Raw genomic sequence first — 6,820 nt, 5'->3', positions numbered from 1 at the left:
AATCCTTGGTCTTTAGGAGGAGAAGTGAAGGAGGCAGGCAAGCTGCCACGTGGTTCATCAAAGATGGATCCTGGACTTCGGAGTCTGGAGACTGAAGTCTTCCCTCCTGAGTGTGCTTTGATAGAGAGATTTTGACCCTCTCCCTCAGCCTTCCAAAACTTGCCTCCAATTATCTCATCATCACACATTCAGCAAGCACCATTTGGGAGGAGAGCCATCACATCACCATATTATCTAAATATATGTTTATAGAATCATTATCTCACATTGAGTAGGTGCTTAGCCTTAAGTGCTCTGCTGTCTTAGATTCAAGTACACCTTTTCAGAGTTCCAGCCTGTTACAGATTTTACAACTAAGAATCACCTACCCAGCAAAATAGTATAATTCTTCAGGGGAAAATGTGGACATTCAGTGAAATAAAGGACTTTTAAGCATGATGAAAAGACCAGGGCTGAATAGAAAACTTGATTTTCAAGTATAGGACTCAAAGAAATATAAGAAGATAATCATAAGGTACTTAGTAATATTTATCTGTTTTTGTTCCTACATGGAAGAGTGATACTTGTAATTCATAAGAATTTTCTCATTATTATGAAGTTATCTATCGACAGCAGAGCATATATAAACCAAGAATGAATTGAATATGAAGGGATGATATCCAAAAAAAAAATAAAATAAAATAAGAGATGAGAGGAATGTACTGGGAAAATGGGAAACGGCTAGGTGAAATGACATAAATTATCTGCCATGAAAGAGGCAATAAAAAGCTTTTATGGTGGAGGGAAAGGGGGGCAGGGAGGGATAATGAGTGAACTTTATTCATCAGAATTGGCTCATAGGAAATAACATACATACTCAATATGGATATAGAAATCTATCTTACTCTGAAGGAAATGAGGAGAAAGGAATATGAGAAGAGGGGAGGATGATAGAAAGGAATATGGGGGGAAGGGGTAGTCAGAAGAAACACTTTTGGGGAGGGTCAGGATAAAAGAAGAGAGAAAATAGAATAAACCAGGAAAATACAGTTAGCAATAATAATTGGGAAAATAATTTTGAAGCAAGTGTTTCTGATAAAGGCTTCATTTCTCAAATGTATACGAAACTGAGACAATTTTTTTAAAGAGTCATTCCCTAATTGATAAATATAAAAAGCTATGAACTATGCTCAAAAGACTATAGAATCAGGCATATCCTTTGACATAACTATACCATTACTAGGCATGAATTCCAAAAGAGATTTTTTTCCCCCTGTGAGGCAGTTGGGGTAAAGTTGTCCAGGGTCACACAGCTAGGAAGTGTTAAATATCTGAGGCCAGATTTGAACTCAGATCCTCCTGATTTCAGGGCAGATGCTCCATTTACTGAGCCACCTAGCTGCCTCACAAAAGAGATTTAAAAAAATATTTATAGCTGCTCTTTTCTCAGGAAAAGGAATTGCAAATTGAGGGGATGCTCATCAATTGGGAATGGCTAAATAATCTGTGTTATGATTATGATAGAATGATATAGTTCTGTGGGAAATGATAAGGAGGATAGTCTCAGAAAAACCTGGAAAGATTTTTGAACTCAAGCAAAGTGAAATGTATTGTGAACAAAGTAACAACATTTTTGTGGGATGATCGGCTAACTGTGAATGACTTTGCTATTCTCAGTAAAACAAGGGTTTATGACTACTTTGAAGGATTTATGACGAAAAATGATTTATGATGAAAAATGCTATCCATACTCAGATAAAGAACTTATTGTACCTAAATACAAATTGGAATATACTTTTTTTTTTACTTTATCTTTCTTTGGGGGGAGGGAAATCTGTGTTTTCTTTTACAACATTGGTGGAGGTGGGTAGGAAAGGAGAGGATCTGGAACTCAAAGTTTAAAAAAAATTGTTTTATACTTACCTGTGGAAAATAAAAATGTTAAATAAAATGTATGGAATGGAAATTCTTTTATTCTTTGTATTTGTATCATCAGAGCCATACACAGTTCTTGACATATAGTTGGGGCTTAAAAAATACTTGTTGATTAATGGATTTATGAAATTAACTAAATGCTATAGCAAAATAGAATGGAAATTTGAAGTAGAATTAGATTTTTTGAGAATCAAAAGTAATATACAATTCACTGTTTTTCACTAAATGCCTGAAAACTATATCTTTATTTAGCTGGCTAGAGAGCAGTGGCAACAGATCAAAATCACTTTCACAGACTTGCCAGGCTGCTGCTGTCTGGAGAAGATAGCTATATGATTTTGGGCAAATCACTTTTGAAGAAAATTAATTTTAAATAGCTTTTGATTTTCTATCACCTGAATTCTAAATGTACTTACCCAAACCATACTTTGTCATAATAAAAAAAAAAAAGAGGAAAACAATTCAGCAAAACTAACCAACATATTGTAAAAATCTGTCATTATACGAGTAATTCTGCAAAGAAGGAGAGGGGGGTGACTTCTCATATATATTAACCATTATTCCATAGCTCCATTGGGACAGGGATGGTATATGACTTAAAGCAGTTCTGTGTCTTATGCCCAAGTGCTTAATAAAAATTTGTGAAATTTTGCATTTTAGTTCCTCCATCAACATCTCTGTGAAGGCTTTTCTGAACTCATAATAAAACAGCTTTGGAGTCAATCTCCATTCTCACCTCCATCAAAGAAAATTGTCCCCAGCCTTGCTCTAAATTTCCACTTCTATTAACAGATGCCTGGGCTTTGAAAGCGAGAGTCTATACTTAACAGATGTTGCAAAAACCTAAAAATAATGGTATAAATTCTGTTATTGCTGTTTCTCCTGGTAGGTTAGAGCCCCATGGCATCACAGAATCCTTCCACCTTCCAAAATAAGTTCCCTGAAGGCAGGTATTACATCTTTTTTTGTTTTTGTGTTCTTGGTGATGATTAGATAGTCCCAATGCAAATGGAAAACAATTACAAAGTTATTTCTGTTAGAACCTAAACTTGATCATTGGAATAGTTCAAAGGAATCTTTTATGTCTCCAGAAGGAACAAGTATACAGAGATTCCCAACATATGGGTCATCTGTTTGGGAAGCATAGGAAAAAACTGGCAAGAGGAAAGACTGTCAATTGCATATCTGAAAGAAATTATTTTCATGTGTGTGTGTAAAATTCACACACATAAATGTTTAGAATTGGGTTTATTTAAATATTGACAATAAATAATATTGCTTCTGAACCCAAAGTAAAAATTTTGTTAACTCTGTTTTGGAAACTGTACAGACAGTTTCATATTATTTGCTGAGATTATATCAGGGAAGGCCTCAAAATAAATGTAGAATCTCTGTTAATTATGCTTATTATTTCCTGGCTGGCTCATTTATTGTTTTGCTGGCATAGAATTCACTTTATAGCATTAATGAGGATTTCCAGTTTTGCCAGTGAACCTTGGATATTAGGTCTTTGTATCCAAAATATGAATATATTTAGCTTGTAAAGAAGATGACTTGAAATGAAAAAAAAAGTTTCTGCTGTCCACATGTACTTTCCATTGTGCAGTGAAATATAGAGGAAAAATCAAAATGGTATTCATCAGTTGTATTTGGATGTGTTATCTAAATGTGGAGTTCATTTCACTCATCACCCAATAAAATGCACTTGACACTTTGTAGGAAATGTAAATACTTTGTTCATTTGAAGCCTTCTCTCTTACTGGCTCTGTCCATGTCTTGTGTGGCACTAACTCAGAAAGGCAGGACCTCTTATCTAACTCACACCATACAAGCTCTGGCCCAGCATCATGCTCTGAAATCTGGGCTTGTGATGCGTTCTATGATAATGATAATATTAAACTAGTAGAGCATACATATTATAAAACTAAGCTACTAAAATTTTGTTATAAATTCATCATCTGGGAGCCAACTTTCTAATCAAAAACCTTATGTGTATGCACATATATATTCATATGCTTACATATTTATAACTTCTAATTCCTGTTAGCATGTATTTATGAGACTTGAACAAGTTAATTAGTAAGTAAGCTTTAATGATAATAATAATTATTTTCATTTCTTAAGTGACTATAACTAAATAAAATCCAGTCACACAAAGGCTTTCTGGCAAAAAACCCAAATTTTTGGGTTTATGTAACTGTGTGGCTAATAAAAAAAAATGTTCATTTTATATTGAAATTAACTATGTACCTAGGCCAGAAAAACAGAGCTAGACACTTCAAGAAGCATTTATGAAGCCCCTTTTATATCAGAGGCATTATGCTGGCTGGGTGCTGATAATATAAAATAAAAAATAATAAATGGTTTCTGCTCTCACAGATATTATTAATAACTACCATATAAAGTGCTTTAAGGTTTCCAAAGTGCTTCATAACTGTTATCTTATTTGATCTTCATAACAACCCTCAGAGGTAAGTGCTATTATTATTTTTTATCTTACAGTTGAAGAAACTGAAGCAAACAGACTTGCTCTGGGAGACTTGCTCAGTCATATAGTTGGTTAGTATCTGAGGCAATATTTGAACATCCTCCTAACTCAAATCCATGCTCTATCCACTAGCTCCACCTAGTTCCCAAGCTTACGTTCTCTAAGAATACAGGTAAACAGATGCTAGGCAAGGTAATTTGAGGGAAGAATGAGCACTAATAATATGAAAGGTCAGGAAAGGTTTTCCATAGAAAACTCTAAAGAGAGGTTATGAAGAAGGAATGCATACCAGGAAGCTGAGCCAGTCTGCACAAAGCCCTAGGTGTGAGTCAGCAAGCAAGACAGTTTATCTTAAAGGAAAGGTTTATAAAATGTCTGAAAAGATAGATTTTGGCCAGATAGAAGGGCTTAATGAAATTGAAACTTATTGCCTGTGTGGACAAAAATCATTCTAACTCAGTATTTATTTATCAAAATAAATCTAAGTTTCTCTCTGTAAATTAACCAGAACATACTTACCAGAGCACCAGGACTGCAGTTAGGAGACATCTGAGTGACCCCCACCCACAACTTTTGAGAAGGGAAAAGTAAGCCTGATGGTCTAGGTCCTTCTTTCTGAGACATGTTATCAGGTCAACCAATTGTTGCTTCAGGTTGTTTCTGAGCAGCTGCTCTTCACATCTTCTGCCCTTTACTAGGTGATATCTCACCTGAGGGCTTCTGGGATTCTACTATGTCATTTCCTAGGAGGATGAACAGCTTCTTCCTCCTCAGAGTCCCCAAGTCTCTTTTCTTCTGGAAGACTCTAAACATTATTGTTAAGCTCTAATTGTAAAGTCCTTTCCCTTCCTTTTCTCTTTTCTGTAACACTGTCATTCTCTATCAACTTGAAAAGGGTCAAGTCTCCCTACCTCCTTCTCACAATCCTGTACTTCCTTTCTTCTCATCAGAACTTTGCTTCTATTTCCTTTGCAAATGCTTCATCCTTTTAGTTCCTTCACCTTCTCCAGGAGACTCTACCATTTGGAACACAGATATTAGTCACTCAACTATTGAAGAAATTTTCCATAATGATTGAGATTTTCAGCCTTATTTCTTGAAACTTTTTTTTGAACATCTGTACTAGGATCCAGTTAAAACAATTGTCCCCACCACTAATCTCCTCTATCAATTTACATAGTATTCTATTTGTTCCATGAGCAGCTAGGTGCTATAGTAGATAGAGTGCTGGGCCTAGAGTCAAGAAGACCCCCCTTCCTGAGTTCAAAATTGGCCTCAGACACTTAATAGCTGTGTGATCTTGGGCAATTCACTTAACCTTATTTGCCTCAATTCTTTCATCTGTAAAATAAATTGGAGAAAAATATGGCAAACTATTCCAGTTTCTCTGCCAAGAAAACCCCACATGTGGTCATAGAGACAGACATAACTGAATATGAACAACAGCAGTGACTTTTTCTTACTTGTCTTGCCATTTATCTTTTCCTTCATTTTATTTTATTTGGCTTAATATTCCCTTAACCATATATATGTCCTTGATTATCTTTACTTTCAGAATTCAATTGTAAAATTTAGACCAGTATTTGGACCTGGGGATTGTTTGCCTTCAAATTTTCCTTAAGTTCTTCCCAAATTAAACTTCTGATACATTTGATTATTAGTCAAATCCCCTTCAAGTCACCAACAGGATTTCCTACCTATTTGGCTCCTTTTCTCTTTTCCTATTTTTCCCATATTTTCTCCCAAGGAAGCAGAAAGGCAGGTCCTAAACAGTTATTGACCATCACTCTCATTCAAATTGGAATAACAGAATGTTGAACATCTAGGTGGGAAATATTGCTCAGCCAGTTGTCTTGTTACCATATTTATTAATCCAGTCTTCTAAACAATGGTGTAGTTATTTTATTTAGAGGGATCAACAAACCTATTGAATTATGTCACTTTGCATAAGGAGGATGTATAGAAACCTAGTATTTTTTTATTCAGAATAAAAGATCATTCCAGTTCCACAAAAAAAGTAAAATAAGGTAAAAAAAAAAAAAGCCCATAGGTAGTAAATGATTTAGAGGGACAAGTCCCTTTTACCACCAGATGAGGACTGTGTATTGACCAGATTAACCAATATCATTCTATTTTTGTTTATAAACCTGGGTCCACATATGATACATATTAGTGGGTAGAATAAGTATGATCAGATAAAAAAGATTCAAAGGATTTTGAAAGTCATTAGATTCTATGATATTTTCTTCCATTGAAAAAGTAAGAGAAGTTAATTCAAGATATAAGCAAAGTGGTTAAAGAGCTTGGAATTAAGATGACCTAGATTCAAGTCCTGTCTTTGAGGAATACTAGCTAGGTAGGCCTAAGGAAGATCTCTTGACTTCCCAGTAAGCCAGGAAATTTGTGAAAATAAATTGC

Source organism: Antechinus flavipes, chromosome 1, assembly GCF_016432865.1.
Source record: "Antechinus flavipes isolate AdamAnt ecotype Samford, QLD, Australia chromosome 1, AdamAnt_v2, whole genome shotgun sequence".
Lineage (NCBI taxonomy): Eukaryota > Metazoa > Chordata > Mammalia > Dasyuromorphia > Dasyuridae > Antechinus > Antechinus flavipes.
The sequence above is the reverse complement of the archived record's forward strand: the minus strand, read 5'-3'. Positions refer to the sequence as shown.